We start from the raw sequence: 14,792 nt of genomic DNA on the forward strand, positions 1-14,792 counted from the left end.
AAACCTACAGCACCTGGTGTTCCCATGTGGTCTCCCACCCAAGCACTAACCAGACCCAAAACTGCTTAGCTTCCAAGATCAGACGAGATTGGGCCTATCCAATGTGGTATGGCTGTAGATGAGATACAGGCACTTTTTTGCCCTCTTCTACTTCTATCACCAGGTAAGCTAATAAAAATGTTTCCTAAATGTATTGGCTTACTGAAAAAAAATCATGTGTTGGTAATGTAAAAAGTCCTACAGGACATGATATTAGCAGGGGGTCTTAAATTAAACTACTAAAGAGGCTCAACACTGTTTAGCTGCCAAAAGCAGTTGAAATTGGGCCTAAACAGTGTGGTAAGTCTTTAGGTGATGGCTATTGTGTCAGTTTGACCTCTTCCAAATGTCTGTGCTGGCAATAAAAAGAAAAAGTTTCCAATTTAAATAGCTAGAGAATAAAAACTATTTGCCAGTAATGTGAAAAACCTACAGCACCTGGTGTTCCCATGTGGTCTCCCACCCAAACACTAACCAGACCCAAAACTGCTTAGCTTCCAAGATCAGACGAGATTGGGCCTATCCAATGTGGTATGGCTGTAGATGAGATACAGGCACTTTTTTGCCCTCTTCTACTTCTATCACCAGGTAAGCTAATAAAAAAGTTTCCTAAATGTATTGGCTTACTGAAAAAAATCATGTGTTGGTAATGTAAAAAGTCCTACAGGACATGATATTAGCAGGGGGTCTTAAATTAAACTACTAAAGAGGCTCAACACTGTTTAGCTGCCAAAAGCAGTTGGAATTGGGCCTAAACAGTGTGGTAAGTCTTTAGGTAATGGCTATTGTGTCTGTTTGACCTCTTCAAAATGTCTGTGCTGGCAATAAAAAGAAAAAGTTTCCAAATTTAATAGCTAGAGAATAAAAACAATTTGCCAGTAATGTGAAAAAACCTACAGCACCTGGTGTTCCCATGAGGTCTCCAACCCAAGTACTAACCAGGCCCAACACTGCTTAGCTTCCAAGATCAGACGAGATTGGGCCTTTCCAATGTGGTATGGCTGTAGGTGACATACAGGCACTTTTTTGCCCTCTTCTACTTCTATCACCAGGTAAGCCAATAAAAAAGTGTCTTAACTGTATTGGCTTACTGAAAAAAATCATGTGTTGGTAATGTAAAAAGACCTACAGGACATGATATTAGCAGGGGGTCTTAAATTAAACTACTAAAGAGGCTCAACACTGTTTAGCTGCCAAAAGCAGTTGGAATTGGGCAAAAACAGTGTGGTAAGTCTTTAGGTGATGGCTATTGTGTCTGTTTGACCTCTTCCAAATGTCTGTGCTTGCAATAAAAAGAAAAAGTTTCCAATTTAAATAGCTAGAGAATAAAAACAATTTGCCAGTAATGTGAAAAAACCTACAGCACCTGGTGTTCCCATGTGGTCTCCCACCCAAGTACTAACCAGGCCCAACACTGCATAGCTTCCAAGATCAGACAAGATTGGGCCTATCCAATGTGGTATGGCTGTAGATGAGATACAGGCACTTTTTTGCCCTCTTCTACTTCTATCACCAGGTAAGCTAATAAAAAAGTTTCCGAACTGTATTGGCTTACTGAAAAAAACATGTGTTGGTAATGTAAAAAGACCTACAGGACACGATATTAGCAGGGGGTCTTAAATTAAACTACTAAAGAGGCTCAACACTGTTTAGCTGCCAAAAGCAGTTGGAATTGGGCCTAAACAGTGTGGTAAGTCTTTAGGTGATGGCTATTGTGTCTGTTTGACCTCTTCCAAATGTCTGTGCTGGCAATAAAAAGAAAAAGTTTCCAATTTAAATAGCTAGAGAATAAAAACTATTTGCCAGTAATGTAAAAAACCTACAGCACCTGGTGTTCCCATGTGGTCTCCCACCCAAGCACTAACCAGACCCAAAACTGCTTAGCTTCCAAGATCAGACGAGATTGGGCCTATCCAATGTGGTATGGCTGTAGATGAGATACAGGCACTTTTTTGCCCTCTTCTACTTCTATCACCAGGTAAGCTAATAAAAATGTTTCCTAAATGTATTGGCTTACTGAAAAAAAATCATGTGTTGGTAATGTAAAAAGTCCTACAGGACATGATATTAGCAGGGGGTCTTAAATTAAACTACTAAAGAGGCTCAACACTGTTTAGCTGCCAAAAGCAGTTGGAATTGGGCCTAAACAGTGTGGTAAGTCTTTAGGTGATGGCTATTGTGTCAGTTTGACCTCTTCCAAATGTCTGTGCTGGCAATAAAAAGAAAAAGTTTCCAATTTAAATAGCTAGAGAATAAAAACTATTTGCCAGTAATGTGAAAAACCTACAGCACCTGGTGTTCCCATGTGGTCTCCCACCCAAACACTAACCAGACCCAAAACTGCTTAGCTTCCAAGATCAGACGAGATTGGGCCTATCCAATGTGGTATGGCTGTAGATGAGATACAGGCACTTTTTTGCCCTCTTCTACTTCTATCACCAGGTAAGCTAATAAAAAAGTTTCCTAAATGTATTGGCTTACTGAAAAAAATCATGTGTTGGTAATGTAAAAAGTCCTACAGGACATGATATTAGCAGGGGGTCTTAAATTAAACTACTAAAGAGGCTCAACACTGTTTAGCTGCCAAAAGCAGTTGGAATTGGGCCTAAACAGTGTGGTAAGTCTTTAGGTAATGGCTATTGTGTCTGTTTGACCTCTTCAAAATGTCTGTGCTGGCAATAAAAAGAAAAAGTTTCCAAATTTAATAGCTAGAGAATAAAAACAATTTGCCAGTAATGTGAAAAAACCTACAGCACCTGGTGTTCCCATGAGGTCTCCAACCCAAGTACTAACCAGGCCCAACACTGCTTAGCTTCCAAGATCAGACGAGATTGGGCCTTTCCAATGTGGTATGGCTGTAGGTGACATACAGGCACTTTTTTGCCCTCTTCTACTTCTATCACCAGGTAAGCCAATAAAAAAGTGTCTTAACTGTATTGGCTTACTGAAAAAAATCATGTGTTGGTAATGTAAAAAGACCTACAGGACATGATATTAGCAGGGGGTCTTAAATTAAACTACTAAAGAGGCTCAACACTGTTTAGCTGCCAAAAGCAGTTGGAATTGGGCAAAAACAGTGTGGTAAGTCTTTATGTGATGGCTATTGTGTCTGTTTGACCTCTTCCAAATATCTGTGCTGGCAATAAAAATAAAAAGTTTCCAATTTAAATAGCTAGAGAATAAAAACAATTTGCCAGTAATGTGAAAAAACCTACAGCACCTGGTGTTCCCATGTGGTCTCCCACCCAAGTACTAACCAGGCCCAACACTGCTTAGCTTCCAAGATCAGACGAGATTGGGCCTATACAATGTGGTATGGCTGTAGGTGAGATACAGACACTTTTTTGCCCTCTTCTACTTCTATCACCAGGTAAGCTAATAAAAAAGTTCCCAAACTGTATTAGCTCTCTGAAAAAAAATCATGTGTTGGTAATGTAAAAAGACCTACAGGACATGATCTTAGCAGGGGGTCTTAAATTAAACTACTAAAGAGGCTCACCACTGTTTAGCTGCCAAAAGCAGTTGGAATTGGGCCTAAACAGTGTGGTAAGTCTTTAGGTGATGGCTATTGTGTCTGTTTGACCTCTTCCAAATGTCTGTGCTGGCAATAAAAAGAAAAAGTTTCCAATTCAAATAGCTAGAGAATAAAAACAATTTGCCATTAATGTGAAAAAACCTACAGCACCTGGTGTTCCTATGTGGTCTCCCACCCAAGTACTAACCAGGTCCAACACTGCTTGGCTTACAAGATGAGACAAGATTGGGCCTATCCAATGTGGTATGGCTGTAGGTGAGATACAGTCACTTTTTTGCCCTCTTCTACTTCTATCACCAGGTAAGCTAATAAAAAAGTTTCCTAACTGTATTGGCTTACTGAAAAAAAATCATATGTAGGTAATGTAAAAAGACCTACAGGACATGATATTAGCAGGGGGTCTTAAATTGAACTACTAAAGAGGCTCAACACTGTTTAGCTGCCAAAAACATTTGGAATTGGGCCTAAACAGTGTGGTAAGTCTTTAGGTGATGGCTATTGTGTCTGTTTGACCTCTTCCAAATGTCTGTGCTGGCAATAAAAAGAAAAAGTTTCCAATTTAAATAGCTAGAGAATAAAAACAATTTGCCAGTAATGTGAAAAAACCTACAGCACCTGGTGTTCCCATGTGGTCTCCCACCCAAGTACTAACCAGGCCCAACACTGCTTAGCTTCTAATATCAGACGAGATTGGGCCTATCCAATGTGGTATGGCTGTAGTTGAGATACAGGCACTTTTTTGCCCTCTTCTACTTCTATCACCAGGTAAGCTAATAAAAAAGTTTCCTAACTGTATTGGCTTACTAAAAAAATCATGTGTTGGTAATGTAAAAAGACCTACAGGACATGATATTAGCAGGGGGTCTTAAATTAAACTACTAAAGAGGCTCAACACTGTTTAGCTGCCAAAAGCAGTTGGAATTGGGCCTGAACAGTGTGGTAAGTCTTTAGGTGATGGCTATTGTGTCTGTTTGACCTCTTCCAAATGTCTGTGCTTTGGAATAAAAAGAAAAAGTTTCCAATTTAAATAGCTAGAGAATAAAAACAATTTGCCAGTAATGTGAAAAAACCTACAGCACCTGGTGTTCCCATGTGGTCTCCCATCCAAGTACTAACCAGGCAAACACTGCTTGGCTTCCAAGATGAGACGAGATTGGGCCTATCCAATGTGGTATGGCTGTAGGTGAGATGCAGGCACTTTTTTGCCCACTTCTACTTCTATCACCAGGTAAGCTAATAAAAAAGTTTCCTAACTACATTGGCTAACTGAAAAAAATCATGTGTTGGTAATGTAAAAAGACCTACAGGACATGATATTAGCAGGGGGTCTTAAATTAAACTACTAAAGAGGCTCAACACTGTTTAGCTGCCAAAAGCAGTTGGAATTGGGCAAAAACAGTGTGGTAAGTCTTTATGTGATGGCTATTGTGTCTGTTTGACCTCTTCCAAATGTCTGTGCTGGCAATAAAAATAAAAAGTTTCCAATTTAAATAGCTAGAGAATAAAAACAATTTGCCAGTAATGTGAAAAAACCTACAGCACCTGGTGTTCCCATGTGGTCTCCCACCCAAGTACTAACCAGGCCCAACACTGCTTAGCTTCCAAGATCAGACGAGATTGGGCCTATCCAATGTGGTATGGCTGTAGGTGAGATGCAGGCACTTTTTTTGCCCACTTCTACTTCTATCACCAGGTAAGCTAATAAAAAAGTTTCCTAACTGTATTGGCTCACTGAAAAAAAATCATGTGTTGGTAATGTAAAAAGACCTACAGGACATGATCTTAGCAGGGGGTCTTAAATTAAACTACTAAAGAGGCTCACCACTGTTTAGCTGCCAAAAGCAGTTGGAATTGGGCCTAAACAGTGTGGTAAGTCTTTAGGTGATGGCTATTGTGTCTGTTTGACCTCTTCCAAATGTCTGTGCTGGCAATAAAAAGAAAAAGTTTCCAATTTAAATAGCTAGAGAATAAAAACAATTTGTCATTAATGTGAAAAAACCTACAGCACCTGGTGTTCCCATGTGGTCTCCCACCCAAGTACTAACCAGGCCCAACACTGCTTAGCTTCTAATATCAGACGAGATTGGGCCTATCCAATGTGGTATGGCTGTAGTTGAGATACAGGCACTTTTTTGCCCTCTTCTACTTCTATCACCAGGTAAGCTAATAAAAAAGTTTCCTAACTGTATTGGCTTACTAAAAAAATCATGTGTTGGTAATGTAAAAAGACCTACAGGACATGATATTAGCAGGGGGTCTTAAATTAAACTACTAAAGAGGCTCAACACTGTTTAGCTGCCAAAAGCAGTTGGAATTGGGCCTGAACAGTGTGGTAAGTCTTTAGGTGATGGCTATTGTGTCTGTTTGACCTCTTCCAAATGTCTGTGCTTTGGAATAAAAAGAAAAAGTTTCCAATTTAAATAGCTAGAGAATAAAAACAATTTGCCAGTAATGTGAAAAAACCTACAGCACCTGGTGTTCCCATGTGGTCTCCCATCCAAGTACTAACCAGGCAAACACTGCTTGGCTTCCAAGATGAGACGAGATTGGGCCTATCCAATGTGGTATGGCTGTAGGTGAGATGCAGGCACTTTTTTGCCCACTTCTACTTCTATCACCAGGTAAGCTAATAAAAAAGTTTCCTAACTACATTGGCTAACTGAAAAAAATCATGTGTTGGTAATGTAAAAAGACCTACAGGACATGATATTAGCAGGGGGTCTTAAATTAAACTACTAAAGAGGCTCAACACTGTTTAGCTGCCAAAAGCAGTTGGAATTGGGCAAAAACAGTGTGGTAAGTCTTTATGTGATGGCTATTGTGTCTGTTTGACCTCTTCCAAATGTCTGTGCTGGCAATAAAAATAAAAAGTTTCCAATTTAAATAGCTAGAGAATAAAAACAATTTGCCAGTAATGTGAAAAAACCTACAGCACCTGGTGTTCCCATGTGGTCTCCCACCCAAGTACTAACCAGGCCCAACACTGCTTAGCTTCCAAGATCAGACGAGATTGGGCCTATCCAATGTGGTATGGCTGTAGGTGAGATGCAGGCACTTTTTTTGCCCACTTCTACTTCTATCACCAGGTAAGCTAATAAAAAAGTTTCCTAACTGTATTGGCTCACTGAAAAAAAATCATGTGTTGGTAATGTAAAAAGACCTACAGGACATGATCTTAGCAGGGGGTCTTAAATTAAACTACTAAAGAGGCTCACCACTGTTTAGCTGCCAAAAGCAGTTGGAATTGGGCCTAAACAGTGTGGTAAGTCTTTAGGTGATGGCTATTGTGTCTGTTTGACCTCTTCCAAATGTCTGTGCTGGCAATAAAAAGAAAAAGTTTCCAATTTAAATAGCTAGAGAATAAAAACAATTTGTCATTAATGTGAAAAAACCTACAGCACCTGGTGTTCCCATGTGGTATCCCACGCAAGTACTGACCAGGCCCAACACTGCTTAGCTTCCAAGACCAGACGAGATTGGGCCTATTCAATGTGGTATGGCTGTAGGTGAGATACAGTCACTTTTTTGCCCTCTTCTACTTCTATCACCAGGTAAGCTAATGAAAAAGTTTCCTAACTGTATTGGCTTACTGAAAAAAATCATGTGTAGGTAATGTAAAAAGACCTACAGGACATGATATTAGCAGGGGGTCTTAAATTAAACTACTAAAGAGGCTCAACACTGTTTAGCTGCCAAAAACATTTTGAATTGGGCCTAAACAGTGTGGTAAGTCTTTAGGTGATGGCTATTGTGTCTGTTTGACCTCTTCCAAATGTCTGTGCTGGCAATAAAAAGAAAAAGTTTCCAATTTAAATAGCTAGAGAATAAAAACAATTTGCCAGTAATGTGAAAAAACCTACAGCACCTGGTGTTCCCATGTGGTCTCCCACCCAAGTACTAACCAGGCCCAACACTGCTTAGCTTCTAATATCAGACGAGATTGGGCCTATCCAATGTGGTATGGCTGTAGTTGAGATACAGGCACTTTTTTGCCCTCTTCTACTTCTATCACCAGGTAAGCTAATAAAAAAGTTTCCTAACTGTATTGGCTTACTGAAAAAAATCATGTGTTGGTAATGTAAAAAGACCTACAGGACATGATATTAGCAGGGGGTCTTAAATTAAACTACTAAAGAGGCTCAACACTGTTTAGCTGCCAAAAGCAGTTTGAATTTGGCCTAAACAGTGTGGTAAGTCTTTAGGTGATGGCTATTGTGTCTGTTTGACCTCTTCCAAATGTCTGTGCTTTGCAATAAAAAGAAAAAGTTTCCAATTTAAATAGCTAGAGAATAAAAACAATTTGCCAGTAATGTGAAAAAACCTACAGCACCTGGTGTTCCCATGTGGTCTCCCACCCAAGTACTAACCAGGCCAACACTGCTTGGCTTCCAAGATGAGACGAGATTGGGCCTATCCAATGTGGTATGGCTGTAGGTGAGATGCAGGCACTTTTTTGCCCACTTCTACTTCTATCACCAGGTAAGCTAATAAAAAAGTTTCCTAACTACATTGGCTAACTGAAAAAAATCATGTGTTGGTAATGTAAAAAGACCTACAGGACATGATATTAGCAGGGGGTCTTAAATTAAACTACTAAAGAGGCTCAACACTGTTTAGCTGCCAAAAGCAGTTGGAGTTGGGCAAAAACAGTGTGGTAAGTCTTTATGTGATGGCTATTGTGTCTGTTTGACCACTTCCAAATGTCTGTGCTGGCAATAAAAATAAAAAGTTTCCAATTTAAATAGCTAGAGAATAAAAACAATTTGCCAGTAATGTGGAAAAACCTACAGCACCTGGTGTTCCCATGTGGTCTCCCAACCAAGTACTAACCAGGCCCAACACTGCTTAGCTTCCAAGATCAGACGAGATTGGGCCTATCCAATGTGGTATGGCTGTAGGTGAGATGCAGGCACTTTTTTGCCCACTTCTACTTCTATCACCAGGTAAGCTAATAAAAAAGTTTCCTAACTGTATTGGCTCACTGAAAAAAAATCATGTGTTGGTAATGTAAAAAGACCTACAGGACATGATCTTAGCAGGGGGTCTTAAATTAAACTACTAAAGAGGCTCACCACTGTTTAGCTGCCAAAAGCAGTTGGAATTGGGCCTAAACAGTGTGGTAAGTCTTTAGGTGATGGCTATTGTGTCTGTTTGACCTCTTCCAAATGTCTGTGCTGGCAATAAAAAGAAAAAGTTTCCAATTTAAATAGCTAGAGAATAAAAACAATTTGTCATTAATGTGAAAAAACCTACAGCACCTGGTGTTCCCATGTGGTCTCCCACCCAAGTACTAACCAGGCCCAACACTGCTTGGCTTACAAGATAAGACAAGATTGGGCCTATCCAATGTGGTATGGCTGTAGGTGAGATGCAAGCACTTTTTTGCCCACTTCTACTTCTATCACCAGGTAAGCTAATAAAAAAGTTTCCTAACTGTATTGGCTAACTGAAAAAAATTATGTGTTGGTAATGTAAAAAGTCCTACAGGACATGATATTAGCAGGGGGTCTTAAATTAAACTACTAAAGAGGCTCAACACTGTTTAGCTGCCAAAAACATTTGGAATTGGGCCTAAACAGTGTGGTAAGTCTTTAGGTGATGGCTATTGTGTCTGTTTGACCTCTTCCAAATGTCTGTGCTGGCAATAAAAAGAAAAAGTTTCCAATTTAAATAGCTAGAGAATAAAAACAATTTGTCATTAATGTGAAAAAACCTACAGCACCTGGTGTTCCCATGTGGTCTCCCACCCAAGTACTAACCAGGCCCAACACTGCTTGGCTTACAAGATAAGACAAGATTGGGCCTATCCAATGTGGTATGGCTGTAGGTGAGATGCAAGCACTTTTTTGCCCACTTCTACTTCTATCACCAGGTAAGCTAATAAAAAAGTTTCCTAACTGTATTGGCTAACTGAAAAAAATTATGTGTTGGTAATGTAAAAAGTCCTACAGGACATGATATTAGCAGGGGGTCTTAAATTAAACTACTAAAGAGGCTCAACACTGTTTAGCTGCCAAAAACATTTGGAATTGGGCCTAAACAGTGTGGTAAGTCTTTAGGTGATGGCTATTGTGTCTGTTTGACCTCTTCCAAATGTCTGTGCTGGCAATAAAAAGAAAAAGTTTCCAATTTAAATAGCTAGAGAATAAAAACAATTTGTCAATAATGTGAAAAAACCTACAGCACCTGGTGTTCCCATGTGGTCTCCCACCCAAGTACTAACCAGGCCCAACACTGCTTGGCTTACAAGATAAGACAAGATTGGGCCTATCCAATGTGGTATGGCTGTAGGTGAGATGCAAGCACTTTTTTGCCCACTTCTACTTCTATCACCAGGTAAGCTAATAAAAAAGTTTCCTAACTGTATTGGCTAACTGAAAAAAATTATGTGTTGGTAATGTAAAAAGTCCTACAGGACATGATATTAGCAGGGGGTCTTAAATTAAACTACTAAAGAGGCTCAACACTGTTTAGCTGCCAAAAACATTTGGAATTGGGCCTAAACAGTGTGGTAAGTCTTTAGGTGATGGCTATTGTGTCTGTTTGACCTCTTCCAAATGTCTGTGCTGGCAATAAAAAGAAAAAGTTTCCAATTTAAATAGCTAGAGAATAAAAACAATTTGTCATTAATGTGAAAAAACCTACAGCACCTGGTGTTCCCATGTGGTCTCCCACCCAAGTACTAACCAGGCCCAACACTGCTTGGCTTACAAGATAAGACAAGATTGGGCTTATCCAATGTGGTATGGCTGTAGGTGAGATGCAAGCACTTTTTTGCCCACTTCTACTTCTATCACCAGGTAAGCTAATAAAAAAGTTTCCTAACTGTATTGGCTAACTGAAAAAAATTATGTGTTGGTAATGTAAAAAGTCCTACAGGACATGATATTAGCAGGGGGTCTTAAATTAAACTACTAAAGAGGCTCAACACTGTTTAGCTGCCAAAAACATTTGGAATTGGGCCTAAACAGTGTGGTAAGTCTTTAGGTGATGGCTATTGTGTCTGTTTGACCTCTTCCAAATGTCTGTGCTGGCAATAAAAAGAAAAAGTTTCCAATTTAAATAGCTAGAGAATAAAAAACAAAATTGCCAGTAATGTGAAAAAACCTACAGCACCTGGTGTTCCCATGTGGTCTCCCACTCAAGTACTAACCAGGCCCAACACTGCTTAGCTTCTAAGATCAGACGAAATTGGGCCTATCCAATGTGGTATGGCTGTAGGTGAGATACAGGCACGTTTTTGCCCTCTTCTACTTCTATCACCAGGTAAGCTAATAAAAAAGTTTCCTAACTGTATTGGCTTACTGAAAAAAATCATGTGTTGGTAATGTAAAAATACCTACAGGACATGATATTAGCAGGGGTCTTAAATTAAACGACAAAAGTTGCTCAACACTGTTTATCTGCCAAAAGCAGTTGGAATTGGCCCTAAACAGTGTGGTAAATCTTTAGGTGATGGCTATTGTGTCTGTTTGACCTCTTCCAAATGTCTGTACTGGCAATAAAAAGAAAAAGTTTCCAATTTAAATAGCAAGAGAATAAAAACAATTTGCCAGTAATGTGAAAAAACCTACATCACCTGGTGTTCCCATGTGGTCTCCCACCCAAGTACTAACCAGGCCCAACACTGCTTAGTTTCCAAGGTCAGACAAGATTGGGCCTATCCAATGTGGTATGGCTGTCGGTGAGATACAGGCACTTTTTTGCCCTCTTCTACTTCTATCACCAGGTAAGCTAATAAAAAAGTTTCCTAACTGTATTGGCTTACTGAAAAAAAATCATGTGTTGGTAATGTAAACAGACCTACAGGACATGATCTTAGCAGGGGGTCTTAAATTAAACTACTAAAGAGGCTCACCACTGTTTAGCTGCCAAAAGCAGTTGGAATTGGGCCTAAACAGTGTGGTAAGTCTTTAGGTGATGGCTATTGTGTCTGTTTGACCTCTTCCAAATGTCTGTGCTGGCAATAAAAAGAAAAAGTTTCCAATTTAAATAGCTAGAGAATAAAAACAATTTGCCAGTAATGTAAAAAAAACCTACAGCACCTGGTGTTCCCATGTGGTCTCCCACCCAAGTACTAACCAGGCACAACACTGCTTGGCTTCCAAGATCCGACGAGATTGGGCCTATCCAATGTGGTATGGCTGTAGGTGAGATGCAAGCACTTTTTTGCCCACTTCTACTTCTATCACCAGGTAAGCTAATAAAAAAGTTTCCTAACTGTATTGGCTAACTGAAAAAAATCATGTGTTGGTAATGTAAAAAGTCCTACAGGACATGATATTAGCAGGGGGTCTTAAATTAAACTACTAAAGAGGCTCAACACTGTTTAGCTGCCAAAGCAGTTGGAATTGGGCAAAAACAGTGTGGTAAGTCTTTAGGTGATGGCTATTGTGTCTTTTTGACCTCTTCCAAATGTCTGTGGTGGCAATAAAAAGAAAAAGTTTCCAAATTAAATAGCTAGAGAATAAGAACAATTTGCCAGTAATGTGAAAAAACCTACAGCACCTGGTGTTCCCATGTGGTCTCCCACCCAAGTACTAACCAGGCCAACACTGCTTGGCTTCCCAGATGAGACGAGATTGGGCCTATCCAATGTGGTATAGCTGTAGGTGAGATGCAGGCACTTTTTTGCCCACTTCTACTTCTATCACCAGGTAAGCTAATAAAAAAGTTTCCTAACTGTATTGCTAACTGAAAAAAATCATGTGTTGGTAATGTAAAAAGACCTACAGGACATGATATTAGCAGGGGGTCTTAAATTAAACTACTAAAGAGGCTCAACACTGTTTAGCTGCCAAAAGCAGTTGGAATTGGGCAAAAACAGTGTGGTAAGTCTTTATGTGATGGCTATTGTGTCTGTTTGACCTCTTCCAAATGTCTGTGCTGGCAATAAAAATAAAAAGTTTCCAATTTAAATAGCTAGAGAATAAAAACAATTTGCCAGTAATGTGAAAAAACCTACAGCACCTGGTGTTCCCATGTGGTCTCCCACCCAAGTACTAACCAGGCCCAACACTGCTTAGCTTCCAAGATCCGACGAGATTAGGCCTATACATTGTGGTATAGCTGTAGATAAGATACAGGCACTATTTTGCCCTCTTCTACTTCTATCACCAGGTAAGCTAATAAAAAAGTTTCCTAACTGTATTGGCTTACTGAAAAAAATCATGTGTTGGTAATGTAAAAAGTCCTACAGGACATGATATTAGCAGGGGGTCTTAAATTAAACTACTAAAGAGGCTCAACACTGTTTAGCTGCCAAAGCAGTTGGAATTGGGCCTAAACAGTGTGGTAAGTCTTTAGGTAATGGCTATTGTGTCTGTTTGACCTCTTCCAAATGTCTGTGGTGGCAATAAAAAGAAAAAGTTTCCAAATTAAATAGCTAGAGAATAAGAACAATTTGCCAGTAATGTGAAAAAACCTACAGCACCTGGTGTTCCCATGTGGTCTCCCACCCAAGTACTAACCAGGCCAACACTGCTTGGCTTCCAAGATGAGACGAGATTGGGCCTATCCAATGTGGTATAGCTGTAGGTGAGATGCAGGCACTTTTTTGCCCACTTCTACTTCTATCACCAGGTAAGCTAATAAAAAAGTTTCCTAACTGTATTGCTAACTGAAAAAAATCATGTGTTGGTAATGTAAAAAGTCCTACAGGACATGATATTAGCAAGGGGTCTTAAATTAAACTACTAAAGAGGCTCAACACTGTTTAGCTGCCAAAAACATTTGGAATTGGGCCTAAACAGTGTGGTAAGTCTTTAGGTGATGGCTATTGTGTCTGTTTGACCTCTTCCAAATGTCTGTGCTGGCAATAAAAAGAAAAAGTTTCCAATTTAAATAGCTAGAGAATAAAAACAATTTGCCAGTAATGTGAAAAAACCTACAGCACCTGGTGTTCCCATGTGGTCTCCCACCCAAGTACTAACCAGGCCCAACACTGCTTAGCTTCCAAGATCAAACGAGATTGGGCCTATACATTGTGGTATGGCTGTAGGTGAGATGCAAGCACTTTTTTGCCCACTTCTACTTCTATCACCAGGTAAGCTAATAAAAAAGTTTCCTAACTGTATTGGCTAACTGAAAAAAATCATGTGTTGGTAATGTAAAAAGTCCTACAGGACATGATATTAGCAAGGGGTCTTAAATTAAACTACTAAAGAGGCTCAACACTGTTTAGCTGCCAAAAACATTTGGAATTGGGCCTAAACAGTGTGGTAAGTCTTTAGGTGATGGCTATTGTGTCTGTTTGACCTCTTCCAAATGTCTGTGCTGGCAATAAAAAGAAAAAGTTTCCAATTTAAATAGCTAGAGAATAAAAACAATTTGCCAGTAATGTGAAAAAACTTACAGCACCTGGTGTTCCCATGTGGTCTCCCACCCAAACACTAACCAGACCCAAAACTGCTTAGCTTCCAAGATCAGACGAGATTGGGCCTATCCAATGTGGTATGGCTGTAGATGAGATACAGGCACTTTTTTGCCCTCTTCTACTTCTATCACCAGGTAAGCTAATAAAAATGTTTCCTAAATGTATTGGCTTACTGAAAAAAAATCATGTGTTGGTAATGTAAAAAGTCCTACAGGACATGATATTAGCAGGAGGTCTTAAATTAAACTACTAAAGAGGCTCAACACTGTTTAGCTGCCAAAAGCAGTTGGAATTGGGCCTAAACAGTGTGGTAAGTCTTTAGGTGATGGCTATTGTGTCTGTTTGACCTCTTCCTAAATGTCTGTGCTGGCAATAAAAAGAAAAAGTTTCCAATTTAAATAGCTAGAGAATAAAAACAATTTGCCATTAATGTGAAAAAACCTACAGCACCAGGTGTTCCCATGTGGTCTCCCACCCAAGTACTAACCAGGCCCAACACTGCTTGGCTTACAAGATGAGACAAGATTGGGCCTATCCAATGTGGTATGGCTGTAGGTGAGATGCAAGCACTTTTTTGCCCACTTCTACTTCTATCACCAGGTAAGCTAATAAAAAAGTTTCCTAACTGTATTGGCTAACTGAAAAAAATCATGTGTTGGTAATGTAAAAAGACCTACAGGACATGATATTAGTAGGGGGTCTTAAATTAAACTACTAAAGAGGCTCACCACTGTTTAGCTGCCAAAAGCAGTTGGAATTGGGCAAAAACAGTGTGGTAAGTCTTTAGGTGATGGCTATTGTGTCTGTTTGACCTCTTCCAAATGTCAGTGCTGGCAATAAAAA

At 39.6% G+C, this 14,792-nt stretch overlaps 7 non-coding genes and 25 pseudogenes across 7 annotated transcripts; all 32 read right to left on the minus strand.

The window, feature by feature from the left end:
- Position 1: 1 nt before the first annotated feature.
- LOC146028688 (5S ribosomal RNA) lies at positions 2 to 120 on the minus strand (annotated as a pseudogene).
- Positions 121 to 465: 345 nt separating this feature from the next.
- LOC146029147 (5S ribosomal RNA) lies at positions 466 to 584 on the minus strand (annotated as a pseudogene).
- Positions 585 to 929: 345 nt separating this feature from the next.
- LOC146034600 (5S ribosomal RNA) lies at positions 930 to 1,048 on the minus strand. Its single transcript, XR_014460004.1, has one exon. It is a non-coding gene; the product is annotated as a 5S ribosomal RNA (ribosomal RNA).
- A 345-nt stretch (positions 1,049 to 1,393) lies between these two features.
- On the minus strand, positions 1,394 to 1,512 carry LOC146028239 (5S ribosomal RNA; annotated as a pseudogene).
- A 343-nt stretch (positions 1,513 to 1,855) lies between these two features.
- On the minus strand, positions 1,856 to 1,974 carry LOC146028689 (5S ribosomal RNA; annotated as a pseudogene).
- A 345-nt stretch (positions 1,975 to 2,319) lies between these two features.
- Positions 2,320 to 2,438, minus strand: LOC146029148 (5S ribosomal RNA; annotated as a pseudogene).
- A 345-nt stretch (positions 2,439 to 2,783) lies between these two features.
- LOC146034601 (5S ribosomal RNA) lies at positions 2,784 to 2,902 on the minus strand. Its single transcript, XR_014460005.1, has one exon. It is a non-coding gene; the product is annotated as a 5S ribosomal RNA (ribosomal RNA).
- Positions 2,903 to 3,247: 345 nt separating this feature from the next.
- LOC146033100 (5S ribosomal RNA) lies at positions 3,248 to 3,366 on the minus strand. Its single transcript, XR_014458510.1, has one exon. It is a non-coding gene; the product is annotated as a 5S ribosomal RNA (ribosomal RNA).
- A 346-nt stretch (positions 3,367 to 3,712) lies between these two features.
- LOC146029620 (5S ribosomal RNA) lies at positions 3,713 to 3,831 on the minus strand (annotated as a pseudogene).
- Positions 3,832 to 4,177: 346 nt separating this feature from the next.
- Positions 4,178 to 4,296, minus strand: LOC146028430 (5S ribosomal RNA; annotated as a pseudogene).
- Positions 4,297 to 4,641: 345 nt separating this feature from the next.
- On the minus strand, positions 4,642 to 4,759 carry LOC146029624 (5S ribosomal RNA; annotated as a pseudogene).
- A 345-nt stretch (positions 4,760 to 5,104) lies between these two features.
- LOC146032486 (5S ribosomal RNA) lies at positions 5,105 to 5,223 on the minus strand. The gene has a single exon (XR_014457918.1). It is a non-coding gene; the product is annotated as a 5S ribosomal RNA (ribosomal RNA).
- Positions 5,224 to 5,570: 347 nt separating this feature from the next.
- On the minus strand, positions 5,571 to 5,689 carry LOC146028432 (5S ribosomal RNA; annotated as a pseudogene).
- Positions 5,690 to 6,034: 345 nt separating this feature from the next.
- LOC146029626 (5S ribosomal RNA) lies at positions 6,035 to 6,152 on the minus strand (annotated as a pseudogene).
- A 345-nt stretch (positions 6,153 to 6,497) lies between these two features.
- Positions 6,498 to 6,616, minus strand: LOC146032487 (5S ribosomal RNA). The gene has a single exon (XR_014457919.1). It is a non-coding gene; the product is annotated as a 5S ribosomal RNA (ribosomal RNA).
- Positions 6,617 to 6,963: 347 nt separating this feature from the next.
- Positions 6,964 to 7,082, minus strand: LOC146028029 (5S ribosomal RNA; annotated as a pseudogene).
- Positions 7,083 to 7,427: 345 nt separating this feature from the next.
- On the minus strand, positions 7,428 to 7,546 carry LOC146028433 (5S ribosomal RNA; annotated as a pseudogene).
- Positions 7,547 to 7,892: 346 nt separating this feature from the next.
- On the minus strand, positions 7,893 to 8,010 carry LOC146029332 (5S ribosomal RNA; annotated as a pseudogene).
- Positions 8,011 to 8,355: 345 nt separating this feature from the next.
- On the minus strand, positions 8,356 to 8,474 carry LOC146033092 (5S ribosomal RNA). The gene has a single exon (XR_014458503.1). It is a non-coding gene; the product is annotated as a 5S ribosomal RNA (ribosomal RNA).
- A 346-nt stretch (positions 8,475 to 8,820) lies between these two features.
- On the minus strand, positions 8,821 to 8,939 carry LOC146029233 (5S ribosomal RNA; annotated as a pseudogene).
- Positions 8,940 to 9,284: 345 nt separating this feature from the next.
- On the minus strand, positions 9,285 to 9,403 carry LOC146029234 (5S ribosomal RNA; annotated as a pseudogene).
- A 345-nt stretch (positions 9,404 to 9,748) lies between these two features.
- LOC146029236 (5S ribosomal RNA) lies at positions 9,749 to 9,867 on the minus strand (annotated as a pseudogene).
- Positions 9,868 to 10,212: 345 nt separating this feature from the next.
- On the minus strand, positions 10,213 to 10,331 carry LOC146029156 (5S ribosomal RNA; annotated as a pseudogene).
- Positions 10,332 to 10,678: 347 nt separating this feature from the next.
- LOC146027852 (5S ribosomal RNA) lies at positions 10,679 to 10,797 on the minus strand (annotated as a pseudogene).
- Positions 10,798 to 11,141: 344 nt separating this feature from the next.
- Positions 11,142 to 11,260, minus strand: LOC146028567 (5S ribosomal RNA; annotated as a pseudogene).
- Positions 11,261 to 11,607: 347 nt separating this feature from the next.
- Positions 11,608 to 11,726, minus strand: LOC146028016 (5S ribosomal RNA; annotated as a pseudogene).
- Positions 11,727 to 12,070: 344 nt separating this feature from the next.
- Positions 12,071 to 12,188, minus strand: LOC146029680 (5S ribosomal RNA; annotated as a pseudogene).
- A 344-nt stretch (positions 12,189 to 12,532) lies between these two features.
- Positions 12,533 to 12,651, minus strand: LOC146028193 (5S ribosomal RNA; annotated as a pseudogene).
- A 344-nt stretch (positions 12,652 to 12,995) lies between these two features.
- LOC146029453 (5S ribosomal RNA) lies at positions 12,996 to 13,113 on the minus strand (annotated as a pseudogene).
- A 344-nt stretch (positions 13,114 to 13,457) lies between these two features.
- Positions 13,458 to 13,576, minus strand: LOC146034304 (5S ribosomal RNA). The gene has a single exon (XR_014459710.1). It is a non-coding gene; the product is annotated as a 5S ribosomal RNA (ribosomal RNA).
- Positions 13,577 to 13,921: 345 nt separating this feature from the next.
- On the minus strand, positions 13,922 to 14,040 carry LOC146029433 (5S ribosomal RNA; annotated as a pseudogene).
- Positions 14,041 to 14,387: 347 nt separating this feature from the next.
- LOC146029335 (5S ribosomal RNA) lies at positions 14,388 to 14,506 on the minus strand (annotated as a pseudogene).
- Between the last annotated feature and the right edge of the window lie 286 nt (positions 14,507 to 14,792).

This window comes from Crinia signifera, chromosome 8 (genome assembly GCF_055691185.1).
Source record: "Crinia signifera chromosome 8, ASM5569118v1, whole genome shotgun sequence".
NCBI lineage: Eukaryota > Metazoa > Chordata > Amphibia > Anura > Myobatrachidae > Crinia > Crinia signifera.